Raw genomic sequence first — 13488 nt, 5'->3', positions numbered from 1 at the left:
AGGAGAAATCAGTAATGCAGAGTCTGGATATGTATCTTAGTGTAGCTTGTTTATTTACACTACATACACAAGTCCTGAATCAGATGTGGCCACAAATGGCATGTAGGCAAACTCCTCTTTCAGAGATCTTAGCACAAACACCAATGCCCATGTCTTAGGCAGCCACTCTGCTCCCAGGATTGACTCTAGTTATAAGGCAGAGAGAAAACACTGTTGCTGTTTGCAACAGTTCACCTGAAAAGAAAAGAGCATCACAAAATGAACAAAATTACAGCATTTCTTCAAAGACTCTACACTGCTCCCATGCAAAGAAAATGACCTGGTAAGATTCTCGGTAACAGTGCCATCTGGTGATACCCGCCATAACAGGAGCTTACTTTTATGTTAACTTTGCATGTTATGGACCCCTGACTGACCCTCTCATTTCTCTACCTCAGAGATTCTCAACCAGGGGCCCCTGGAGGGCCGCGAGCAGGATTCAGGCGGTCTTCCAAAATAAATCAGAGAGCAATGCTGGTGTTAGACTTGCTGGGGCTCAGAAAGCCAAAGCCCGAGCCCGGCCATGCCGGGCCGAAGCCCAAACAACTTAGCTTCGCAGGGCACCCTGTGAGTTGGGGTCTTGGGTAATTGCCCTGCTTTTCTACCCCCAATGTTGCCCCTGGCTTTTGATCTACTGGATATACAGAAAAACAGTTGTGGCACAGGTGGGCCCTGGAGTTTTTATGGAATGTTGGGGTGGCCTCCAAAAGAAAAGGGTTGGGAACCCCTGCTCTACCTTGTTCGGGCAGAAGCTCCACCCAGATGGAGTCTTACATCATCACAGGGTGCTGGGGCCAACTAGAGGAGCAACAGCTCCTGTGCAGCAGTCCTAAGGCACTGGAGGTGGGGAGAAATGAGGGCACACCTCCCTCTCCTAAGGAAAGGCATGGGGCGGGAGTGTGTGTGGCCAGGAGCACCTGTCCTCCCCCACCACCAAGGGATTTAGAGTAAATTGGAGGAGCAGGGGGAAAAATATCCCTCCCCTCTGAATGGGACCCACAACTTGAGGTGGGGGGAGGGAGGAGCATTTGTTATCCCCTGCTCCCCTGCATAAGAAATTGGAAGTGAGGTGGAGAAGCCTCCTGCCAAGGAAGATGGATGGGTGGATAGCACTGCATGGGAGGGCTGTACTAAACCAATCACCGATGTGTTGTTCCCTGCACTCTCCCTCTTGTTTTTTTTCCTGTGAAAGGTGTAATGATGAAACAAAAGCCAGCCACTGTTTACAGACAACGACCCCGGAGACCACTCTTTCTGGGAGTGCTGTCAGAGGGGATGGGGGGACATCAGCAATGCGCCCTGTCAAGGCTGCTTCCCCACTCTGAACTTTAGGGTACAAATGTGGGGGCCTGCATGAAAACTTCTAAGCTTAACTACCAGCTTCGATCTGGTCCGCTGCCACCATTCCCAAGTGGATTCCCTTCCCTGGGAAGCCTTGAGAAACTCTTCACCAATTCCCTGGTGAATACAGATCCAAACCCCTTGGATCTTAAAACAAGGAGAAATTAACCATCCCCCCTCCTTCCTCCCACCAACTCCTGGAGGATCAAGATCCAAACCCCTTGGATCTAAAAACAAGGAAAAATCAATCAGGTTCTTAAAAAGAAGGCTTTTAATTAAAGAAAAAAGGTAAAAATCATCTCTGTAAAATCAGTATGGAAAATAACTTTACAGGGTAATCAAACTTAAAGAGCTCAGAGGACCCCCCTCTAGCCTCAGGTTCAAAGTACAGCAAACAGAGATAAACACTCTAGTAAAAGGTACATTTACAAGTTGAGAAAACAAAGATAAAAACTAACACACCTTGCCTGGCTGTTTACTTACAAGTTTGAAATATGAGAGACTTGTTTAGAAAGATTTGGAGAACTTGGATTGATGTCTGGTCCCTCTCAGTCCCGAGAGCGAACGACTTCCCATACAAAGAGCACAAACAAAAGCCTTCCCCCCCCCCCCCGATTTGAAAGTATCTTGGCCCCTTATTGGTCCTTTGGGTCAGGTGTCAGCCAGGTTACCCGAGCTTCTTAACCCTTTACAGGTAAAAGGATTTTGGAGTCTCGGCCAGGAGGGATTTTATGGCACTGTACACAGGAGAGCTGTTACCCTTCCCTTTATAGCTATGACACGCCCAATCTTCATTCCAGAACGAGCTCAAGCTCTGAGGGCTGACTGGGCACCAGGTCCAGGAGTCTTGGTCCTATTTCCACTTGTAGCTCGCAGCTTGATGTGAAGGGCAGTGATGCCCAGCTCCTTGCTGCTGCAGAGCTAACAATGGCCTGCTGCACTCCCCTCTCCGTAGCCCTTTGATTTGGTGCTGGAAGAAAAGAAGGTGGAGAAGGGTGTTCTTAGTTCCCCTCCATAGTGGGATGGGGAGGAATTCACAGGCTCCAAGGCCCAGATCCTCATGGAAGTTTGTGAATCTGCAGCAGATCGGAGTGTTGATTTCATAATCTCACTGTAGGGAGGTTTTTCCAGATAATCGTCCTAGATGCTTCCTTTTTTAATGTCATCCCATTCCCCTGTGTACCACCCTCTTTCTCTCCCTCATTGGGGATTACTCTCTTCAAATGTTTGCAGGCTGTTATTGTTATCACTTACTCCTTGCTTAACCAAGCTGTACATATTTATCTCTTTAATCTTTCCCCATAAATCAGTCTCCTCTTCATTCCTCATCTCCTCCGGCTTGTCAATATCTTTCTGGTAACATGGTGCTCAGAACAGAATACATTCACCCCTGATTCTTGGAATCCCGCAGACTTGGAACCAGAGGGTGGGGGACAAAGGGGCTTTATGTCACCTTTATGTCTAGATTCTGAGGCCAGCTGGGAAGAGGGGCAGGGTGTGGCATTGAGCTATGTAGACTCTACATCACTTGGGATTCCCCTAGGCTTAGGGAATTCCTAGGCAGCTATTTAATCCAGTATTACAACCCCTTTGAGCTGTGGACCCAAGAATCAGCTCCAATATTCCAGATGTGGTTACACCCACCGCCACAGATAAGGCTGTCACCTTCCTGTCTTGTGAGGTGATGTACTCAGCCCCAAATCACTCCAGCTTCTTTTCCTTCCAGCTCATGTGTCCCCTTCATTGCGTATTAGACTTCTTCTTTGAGTGCTTGTTCATGTCGATTCCAATCAGGTGTGTGGGCGTCGCATGCATGGTCGTCGGAAACTTTTTCCCTTAGCAGCCCCCGTCGGGTCAGCTAGGGAGCCCCCTGGAGTGGCACCCTCATGGTGCTCAATATATGACCCTGCCAATCTGACCCCCCTTCAGTTCCTTTTTACCGTCTGTGGCAGCATTGGAACTGTGTTTTGCTTGCTGCAAGTTAGGCTATTACCTAGTCCTACCCAGTTTTTGTTCTAGTAGTTAGTTTATTGTTACCTGTAGTTAGTATAGACTTGGTGAGTGGGATCGTTTCTCCCCTCACCCTGCCTTGGGCTTCGGCGCATGCCTCAAGCCCAAGTATTTAAATCTTGCGGTGTATGCAGAAAGCCTATGCCCCATAGTGATCCCCACGACTCGAGCCTGAGGTGTCTAGGGAGGTGCATCAGTGTGAGTGCTGCAAGATTGTAAGGCTTTCAAGCCCAGAACTAGAAAGGAACGCGACTTCTGTTTAAAGCAGTTGTTAATGGAAACCACACTCCGTCCAGCAGCACCTGACTGCCAAAGCCTGGGCCTGAGCTCAGTGTGGAGCGCCCCCGTGTCGGTCCACGAATCGGTACCGAGGAAGGACTCTGGTGCGAGAGACCCTCGGTACCGAAGATCCCCGGCACCACAGAAGGCGGACAGAGGGTGCTCTTCTCAGAGAGCGAGACCATCAGGGGAGGCTTTACGGCTCCAGAGGAAGGACTCAGCTTCCAAGCAGCAAGAGCTCGTGCCGTCAACTCTGTCGCCCCAGTTGGCACTGTTGAGCTCGGCACTCAGTGACTGTCTGGCAGGGCAGTGCCTGGTGGAGGCATTGGAGGCCCCCTCCACCCAGGACACTTTAGAGGCTGCCAAGGAGCTTATAGAAGTTACTGCGCCTCAGCCCCTTACTGTTAGAGAGAAGCCTCCGGCACCGCCTAGACCGGTGCTGTCTAGAGGCAAGCCCGCAATGATGAGACTCCTCGTTGCCAGACCAGCACCGTTCCTGGCACTGTTCCCAGTCTCCATCACCGCAACACTCCCTGGCACCAGCCTCGGTACCAGATTGCCCGGGGCCAGGAGCGCAATGATCTATGGGTCTGGCACCGAGGGGTCGGCACTGATTGCGAACACCCTTGCTGGGCTGGCACTGAGACACAGCACCGGAGCACAGCAGCCATTGTCTGGCACCGGTCTCGGTCGTGGGACAGCCAGCGCCGATCCTCAACACGATCATCGCAGCACCGATCCCTGACTTCCTCTTCACAGCACCGACCGCCAGCTCAGGGGTTGTTGGCACTGGGATCCTCGGACTCTGAGGTCGACTCCTATTACTCGAGGTGCAGTAGACATAGGTCAAATAAGCGCCGGAGACACGTACAGTTGCCCTGGCAGCCACAGTGGCTGCCTGCCATGCAATGGCCCTTTTGGACCCCTTAGGCTTACCATCAGGCCCAGAGTACCCCTTCGAGGGTTTCTAGGTCAGTGGGATTGGGACGTCACCTTTCCCAGTCACCAATGGATAGACCTGCCCCTCGGGTTACAGAAGCAACCCTCTCCAGATTGCCCCCTCATACTACTGAGGAGACAGCGGAACCGGCTCCAGACCCATCTGTAGCCCAGGTCACATCCGACTGTGTCGAACCACTGGACAAGTCCAATGCAATCCAGGAGCAACCCGAGCAGATAGAGGGCCACGAGGACCCTGTACCCCCACTTGCTTCCTTGTCATCCTTGCCTGATGAGGCGGCGGCAGGAGCATCAGCTTCAGTCCTCTGCCCATTGACCACAGGGCGCTCCAGGACCTGCTCCGCCACATTGCCCATAACATAGGCCTACAGGCGCAGGAAGTCATCGAGTCAGAGGACCCGATGGTGGACATTCTCACCCCAGAAGGTCCTTCCAGAGTGGCGTTGTCGGTCATTAAAACTATTCACAACAATTATAATACCCTGTGGCAGACTCCAGCCTCCATTCTGCCCACCGCCAGAGGTATAGAGAGAAAGTACTTTGTTCCCTCCAAGGGATATGCGTTTTTATTCTCCCACCCACACCCTTGTTCCCTGGTGGTCCCAGTGGTGAATGAGAAGGAGCACAAGGGGCAGCAGGCGCCAGCACCCAAGGCAAAAGAGGTCAAATGTATGGACCTCTTTGGCAGGAACGTGTATGCTGCAGGGGGGCTACAACTGAGGATAGCCAACCAACAAGCTATCCTCAGCAGGTATAACTTTAACTCTTGGGACTCTATGTCCAATACAAGGAGTTGCTCCCCACTGAGTCAAAGGCAGAGTTCTCAGCTCTAGTCGAGGAGAGGAAGGCAGTGGCCAGGACATCCCTGCAGGCCTGCTTTGACTCGGCTGTCTCTGCAGCACATACCATCTCCTCTGGGGTGGTCATGAGGAGAACTGCCTGTCTCCAAGCCTCTGGGCTTCCCCCGGAAGTTCAACAGACCCTGCAGGACCTTCCCTTTGAAGGCTCAGGGCTGTTTTTGGACCAGACAAACTCAAGGCTTCACAACTTCACAAAGACTTGAGGGCAACTATGAAATCTCTGAGGATGCACACTCCTGCTACCCAGAGAAAGCCCTTCAAGCCTCAACCCCAACAGCAGCAGATGCAATACCAGCCCCGCCCGAGGCAGGATACATACCGCCGTAGGGGCAGGAACAATACGGGTAGACCTTCTAACCCTCCGTCAGGCCAAGGGCAGGGCCCGACCAAGCCATCGTTGGGATCCAAGCAAGGATTTTGAAGGGATGCCCAAAGACAGCATACCAGCCACTATCCCGGATCCTTCCCCCCACTTTCTGAACTGTCTATCTCACTTCTACCATGCATGGTCCTATATAGCATCGGATTGCTGGGTTCTTCGCATGGTAGAAGTGGGATATTCTCTCCAATTCTGCTCCTCCCCTCCCTCCCAACTCCCTCGCCCGTCCCTCTTCAGGGACCCCTGGCACAAGCAACTCCTTATCCAGGAGGTGCAATCGCTCCTCACCATAGGGGCAGTGGAGGAGGTTCCTCAGGAGCTAAGGGGCAAGGGATTCTACTCCCATTATTTCCAAATCCCCAAGGCAAAGGGGGGTCTCAGACCAATCTGAGATCTGCGAGGACTCAACCAGTTCATGGTACGGTTGAAGTTCCGCATGGTCTCCCTGAGCCCAATTATTCCTTCCCTGGATCCGGGGGACTGGTATGCCGCCCTCGACATGAAAGACGCATACTTTCATATAGCCATTTGGCTGGCCCACAGACGTTTCCTGAGGTTTGTTGTCAACTGCATACACTATCAGTTCACGGTGCTCCCATTTGGTTTATCAACAGCCCCCGGGTGTTCACCAAGTGCATGTCCGTGGTCACGGCCTTTCTCCGCAAGAGGCAGGTACAGGTGTATCCCTGCCTGATGACTGGCTACTGCGGGGGCACTCCAGGGAGCAGATGGAGTCCCAGGGTCTGGTTAGTCAGAGAGACCCTGCCAGAGACTAGGTCTCCTCAATGTGGACAAGTTGAAGTTGTCACCGACCCAACTAATAGAATTAATTGGGGCGGTGCTGGACTCAGTTCAGGCAAGAACCATACTACCAGAGTCCAGATTCCAAACACTGTCAGGCATCATTCAGACTCTCAGATGATACCCCACCGCAACCATGAGGACATGCCTCAGTCTCCGTGGACACATGGCAGCATGCACCTATGTGGTCAGGCATGCCAGGCTGAGACTCAGACCACTCCAGGCATGGCTCGCCTCAGCTTATCACCCAGGTCGAGACACTTTGGACTCAGTAGTAACAGTACCGGTGTGAGTCTTAGATACCCTAGGCTGGTAGTTGGACCCTCGCATGGTCTGCAAAGGAGTCCCATTCAACACCCCTCAACCGTCCATGACCTTAGTAACGGATACGTCAGACCTGGGTTGTGGGGCCCACCTAGGAGATCTAAAGACACAGGACAGGTGGTTGCAGTCTGAAGTCCCGCTCCACATCAATATAAAGGAGCTCAGAGCAATGAGACCAGCCTGCCAGACCTTCCATACCAGATTACAGGATCAGTGCGTGGTGGCGCTGGCCGACACCACCATGTTTTACGTAAACAAGCAGGGCGGAGCCCACTCCTCCCCTCTCTGTTGGGAGGCTGTCCAGCTGTGGGATTTTTTTATAGCCCACTCCATTCACTTGGAGGTGTCTTATCTCCTGGGAGTACGGAACGAGCTTGCGGACCACTTCAGCAGGTCGTTCCACAACCACGAATGTTCCATCCAGCCAGATGTCATACATTCCATCTTCCAAAGGTGGGGTTTCCCCAGGTAGGCCTATTCACCACCAGGAGCAACAGGAAGTGTCCAATGTTTTTCTCTTTCTAAAAGCACAGTCGGGCTCTATCAGACGCGTTCATGCTACCCTGGGGGGACCATTGACTGTATGCCTTCCCACTGATACCACTTGTCCACAAGGTACTGCTCAAGATCCACAGAGACAAGGCAGAGGTAATTTTGCTGGCCCCTGCATGGCCACGCCAGCATTGGTACACCATGCTTCTGGAGCTGCCAGTGGACACCCCGATCGCGCTGCCGCTCCTCCCCAATCTGATCACACAGGACCACGGCTGCCTCCTTCACCTGGACCTCCAGTCCCTCCATCTCATGGCTTGGAAGCTTCATGGTTAAACCCGATGGAGCTCCAATGCATGGAATCGTTGACGGAGGTGCTGCTTGGCAGCAGGAAACCTTCCACCAGGGCCACTTACCTAGCTAAGTGGAAAAGGTTCTCATGCTGGTGTGAGCGCAGTCGCGTACCTCTACTTCAGGCATCTATACCATTCATCCTGGAGTGTCTACTGCATCTGAAGCAGCAAGGTATGGCCGGATCATCCATCAAAGTACACCTCGCGCCATCTCAGCATTCCACCCAGGAGAGTTGGGGTGCTTGGTATTCGCCAACCCTATGGTGGGCCATTTCCTTAAAGGCATGGAATGACTATATCCCAGTCTCAACCACCGGTACCTGCTTGGGACCTCAATCTGGTCCTAGCTAGGCTAATGGGGGCCCCATTCAAGCCACTGGCTACATGCTCCCTCCTCTCTTGGAAGGTGGCATTCTAGTTGCCATCACATTGGCCAAGAGGGTGTCAGAGTTGAAACCATTAACCTCCGACACCCCCACCCCACACACACACAGAGTCTTCCACAAGGACAAAGTACAGCTCAAGTCGCACCCGGCCTCCCTGCCCAAGGTGGTATCCCAATTCCACATTGGCCAAGACATTTTTATACCAGTTTTCTATCCCAAGCTACAGGCTAATGCCCAGGACCAGAGGCTTCACTCACTAGATGTCCGGAGAGTGCTAGCATTCTACATTTAGCGCACAAAGCCTTTCAGGAAGTTGAACCAATTGTTTGTAGTGGTGGTTGAAGGGGATTCCGGTCTCCTCACAATGCATTTCTTCCTGAATCACGGACAGCATCCGTACCTGTTATGACCTTGCCAAGGTCCCAGACCCAGCTATTACAGCTCACTTGACACAAGCTCAAGCCTCGTCCTCTGCTTTCCTGGCCCAGGTGCCCATTCAGGAGATCTGCAAACAGGCAACCTGGTCCTTGGTGCACACCTTTACCACCCACTATGCCATCACCCAGCATGCTAGAGAGGACGCAGCTTTCAGCAGAGCGGTTCTCCAGTCAGTGATTCCTTAAAGTCCAACCCCACCCCGATGGGAGAGCTTGGGAATCACCTGATTGGAATTGACGTGAACAAGCACTCAAAGAAGGAAAGACGGTTACTCACCTTCTTGTAACTGTTGTTCTTCGAGATGTGTTGTTCACGTCCATGCCAATACCCAGCCTGCTTCCCCTCTGTTGGAGTAGCCGGCAGGAAGGAACTGAAGGAAGGTTGGGTCGGGCCAGGTTATATATTGAGCACCATGAGGGCGCCACTCCAGAGGGCTCCCTAGCTGAAGCAACAGGGGCTGCTGAGGGAAAAAGTTTCTGACGACCGTGCATGCGGCGCTCACACACCTGATTGGAATGGCGGTGAACAACACATCTTGAAGAACAACAGTTACAAGAAGGTGAGTAACCGTCTTTTTGGAAAGAGGTGTCTTCAGATGGATTAGCTGTAGTTTTCCAAACCAACCTGGTTTTTTTTCCTGTCAGTGTCTCTTGTCTCTCTAGATCCCTTTGTAGTATTTCTCTACACTCAATGCTGTTTTAAACACTCTCCATTTAGTGCCAAGTCCTACTTCCCTTGAAGTCAATGGGAGCAGGATCAGACCCCTTTGTGGTCATCTGTTGATTTAATTGGCATACTGTTTACATCTGACCCCTTCCAGATCTGCATGAAAGATATAATTCGCACAGGACATAACAGAGATCCCTGCAGCATCCCATTAGATGCCTCCCCACAAATTGATACTCAATTGTTTATCATTTCCTTTGCTTACAGTCCTTCAATGTACACGGCCTTGCCACAGTGGGGATTTTCTGAAATCCTTCCACCATTGTGCCTAGTACTGGTGATCTCTGCTAGGCAGGGTGGGCGTGCCAGTGTAGGCCAACCACCAGTGATTTTACTACTGTGTCTTCTAGACCTGCTCTGAGCAACATTAGACAGAACAGTGATGAAAATGTAGCAGATGGCCAGTCTACACAGGAGCTTTGATGTTTCATAAGCAATATATGTCAGGGGTTCTCAACCTTTTTCTCTCTGGTGCCCCCCCCAACATACTGTAAAAACTCCATGGCCCATCTCTGCCACAACAACTGTTTTTCTGCATATAAAACCCAAGGCTGGCATTAGGGGATAGCAAGCAGGGCAACTGCCCGGGCCCCAGGCCACTGGGGAACCCACAAAGCTACATTGCTCAGGTTTCAGCTTCAGCCCTGAGTGGCAGGGCTCAGGGCCCCGGGCTTCAGCCCCAGGCGGTGGGGCTTCATCTTTCTGCCCTGGGCCCCAGAAAATCTAATGCTGGCCCCACTGGGCGCCCCCTGAAACCTGCTTGCGGCCCCTTCGGACTCCTGGTTGAGAATCACTGATATATATTGCAGCAGGCAGCCAGAGCTGTAGGAAAGAGTTTTTTATTGAGCATGCACAGTGGCCAGGGTTAGGTGCTAAAAGGCCTATGTTTGTCTGGCAGCAGATTGGCCCAGCTTGCATGCCTGAGCCCCTGTGTCACACCAAATACATTTGTTAGTTTTTAAGGTGCCACAAGGACCCCTTGTTCTGTTTACACCAAACTAAGTTACTCCTGAAACCTGACCCTCTTTCTCCATTTCCATTCATTGTTCTGCACCCACTGTTGCTAGGCTTGGCGGGAGAATTTCAGGAAATCCTCTGTGTAAAGACAGCCCATGAGGTTGGTGTTCCTTAGCCAGGCTAACAGGAAAAAGATCACACTGCAGGAGTGGTAGCTGGTACGGACAGGGCGCTGCTATGGGGAAGCTCCTATTGCTGGGGCCTGTCTCTCCTCTGACTAATACCAATTTTATACCACTACTGCAGTGAAGATGAGGTAAAACGAGAGGAGTATCAGGTCCCTGGGTGTTGATATGGCACTACTGCAAGGAAGCACTTGCTTCTGGAATCCCAGCTGGCACTGATGGGGGATTTCTGCCAGAAAGCAGTGCCACAGGGCTCAGAAGGGAACGTGGAGAACTCCCTTGGTTTAAAAAACAGGATGAAAGAATTTGCTCTAAAATGACAAATATGTACAATCTGCCCACTGATTCAGATATATGGCCTGATCTTTCTCAAAAGTATTTAGGCACCTAACTTTCATTTAAATCAATGGAAGTTAGACACCTAAATTCTTGTGAGGGTCTGGGCCAACGTGGCCTCTAGCATGTGGAACTTTTGGAGTATCAAACACCTCCACATCAGGCATACATTTTGAATCAACAACAACATGCATATCAAGGCCCGATGCTGCTCCAGTGGAAGTCAATAAGAGTTTTGTCATTGACTTCCGTGAGACCAGCATCACACCCCAACTTTGTACCTGCTCAAATGAAAACTGAGTGCCTAATAAAGAAAAAAACTCTGTTTAAAACTTATTTTTATAGAAATATCCAGATAATACCACCCTCCCAGCAACTCCCCCACTTAACCTGGTGCAGCAAATAGCACTAGATATCTTCCAGGTTATCACTCTTTTGCAAACATAATCAGAGTAAACATCCTTTAGGACCTTGATGAAAGAAAACTTGTTGAAGCTTTTGTCTTTCTCTCTCTTGATTGGTGGTTTGGCATTTACAAACTGTGAATTGGATTAAATTAGTAATACAAAGCAAAAGAGCTATTTCCTTCAGTGATTTGAGAAGAAAAGGAGGGAAGTAAATTCCTTATCCACTCTAGACTTTTAAATTCACTTGCTTAATTGCCAGCAAAAGTCATTGACTGAAATAAAACAAGAGCTGATTGCAACTCCCCAATCTGGGCTCATATAATTAAAACAAAAACAGCAGAATCCTCACCTACAACCACTTCAGATTTGGGGACAACTTATACCTTCAAGTCAGTGGCACTGCTATGGGTACCCGCATGGCCCCACAGTATGCCAACATTTTTATGGCTGACTTAGAACAATGCTTCCTCAGCTCTCGTCCCCTAGTGCCCCTCCTCTACTTGCGCTACATTGATGACATCTTCATCATATGGACCCTCGGAAAGGAGGCCCTTGAAGAATTCCACCTGGACTTCAACAATTTCCACCCCACCATCAACCTCAGCCTGGACCAGTCCACACAAGAGATCCACTTCCTGGACACTACAGTGCAAATAAGTGATGGTCACATAAACACCACCCTATACCGGAAACCTACTGACCGCTATACGTACCTACATGCCTCCAGCTTCCATCCAAGACACATCACACCATCCATTGTCTACAGCCAAGCCCTAAGATACAACCGAATTTGCTCCAACCCCTCAGACAGAGACAAACACCTACAAGATCTTTATCAAGCATTCTTAAAACTACAATACCCACCTGGAGAAGTGAGGAAACAGATTGACAGAGCAAGATGGGTACCCAGAAATCGCCTACTACAGGACAGGCCCAACAAGGACAATAATAGAACACCACTGGCCATCACATACAGCCCCCAGCTAAAAATGATCCCTCACTCTCACAGACCTTGGGAGGCAGGCCAGTCCTCACTTACAGACAACCCCCCAACCTGAAGCAGATACTCACCAGCAACTACACACCACACAGAAACACCAACCCAGGAACCAATCCCTGTAGCAAACCTCGTTGCCTACTCTGTCCCCATATCTACTCTGGCGACACCATCAGAGGACCCAACCACATCAGTCACACCATCAAGGGCTCATTCACCTGCACATCTACTAACGTTATATATGCCATCATGTGCCAGCAATGCCCTTCTGCCATGTACATTGGCCAAACCGGACAGTCCCTCCGCAAAATAATAAATGGACACAAATCGGACATCAGGAATGGTAACATACAAAAGCCAGTAAGTGAACGCTTCAATCTCCCTGGTCATTCTATTACAGAGTTAAAAGTCACTATCATTAAACAAAAAAACTTCAGAAACAGACTTCAAAGAGAAACAGCAGAACTAAAATTCATTTGCAAATTTAACACCATTAATCTGGGCTTGAATAGGGACTGGGAGTGGCTGGCTCATTACAGAAGCAACTTTTCCTCTCCTGGAATTGACACTTCCTCATCTATTATTGGGAGTGGACTACATCCACCCTGATTGAATTGGCCCTGTCAACACTGGTTCTCCACTTGCGAAGTAATTCCCTGCTCTCCATGTGTCAGTATATAATGCCTGCATCTGTAACTTTCACTCTATGCATCTGAAGAAGTGAGGTTTTTACCCACGGAATCTTATGCCCAAATAAATCTGTTAGTCTTTAAGGTGCCACCAGACTCCTTGTTGTTTTTGTAGAAGCAAGGTTGATTTTCAAATCCGAAATTCTCCCCAGATCCAAGTATTTCCCCACACATCTTTTGTACCATTGTCCTTCCTTCATTTCATGATACTTGCAAAGATGGAGAAAACATAAATAAAAAGCACAGGAGACAAATAAAAATGAAGATATTTATTCTCATTTGCAAACAGGCAGAGGAGGTGAGTGGGAGAAAGAAACATACAGATCAAAAGAAATTGGACTGTGAATTGCAGATCACATCAATACATTTTTCATCCTGCTAAGCCTGTTCTAAACTTCTTTCTTGCAATTGATTTTTGTAATATATTTTTATTTATTTTGTTCCCCCCCCTCCAACAAGTTAATTTCTGCCCGCTTCCTTTTGTTGTTTTTTTCCCCTTTTTTTCTTTTTTCTTTTTTTCATTTTTTTT

The sequence above is a fragment of the Chrysemys picta genome, chromosome 4 (assembly GCF_011386835.1).
Source record: "Chrysemys picta bellii isolate R12L10 chromosome 4, ASM1138683v2, whole genome shotgun sequence".
In the NCBI taxonomy this organism is placed as follows: domain Eukaryota; kingdom Metazoa; phylum Chordata; order Testudines; family Emydidae; genus Chrysemys; species Chrysemys picta.
Note: the sequence above shows the minus strand (reverse complement) of the source record.